The sequence below is a fragment of the Elephantulus edwardii genome, unplaced genomic scaffold (genome assembly GCF_000299155.1).
Source record: "Elephantulus edwardii isolate Elephantulus edwardi_28Jun2011 unplaced genomic scaffold, EleEdw1.0 scaffold00129, whole genome shotgun sequence".
Taxonomy (NCBI): Eukaryota; Metazoa; Chordata; class Mammalia; order Macroscelidea; family Macroscelididae; genus Elephantulus; species Elephantulus edwardii.
The window spans coordinates 8,390,458-8,390,812 of NW_006399879.1; positions in this window are offsets into that span (position 1 = coordinate 8,390,458).

Here is a 355-nt window from a genome sequence, read left to right on the forward strand (position 1 = left end):
GGAGCCCCTCCCCAGACTTCCAAAGGCCAGCTTCACATTGTGCCCCTTGACCGCTGATGGGCAATGCGGGGCCTGGTCTCCGCCCGCCTGCCCACCCCTCGCGGTCCCTTTGCGGGGGAGTGGATGGGGAGGGAAGGGTGACACCTCCAGCTGTTCACCCCACTCTCCCTCCATTTCTCTGCTGCACTCCCCCTTCCCTCTCCCAGTCCGTGCGCCTTGCCCTCTGCCCTCTCGTACCCCGCCTCCTTCCATCTCGGAGCACCTGGCACCCAGGGAACCCACGCGACCCGGTAGTCAGCCGCTGCCCCGCACCCCAAGGCCCCAGCTCCGCCTGGCGCCGCTCCTCCCGCAGGGC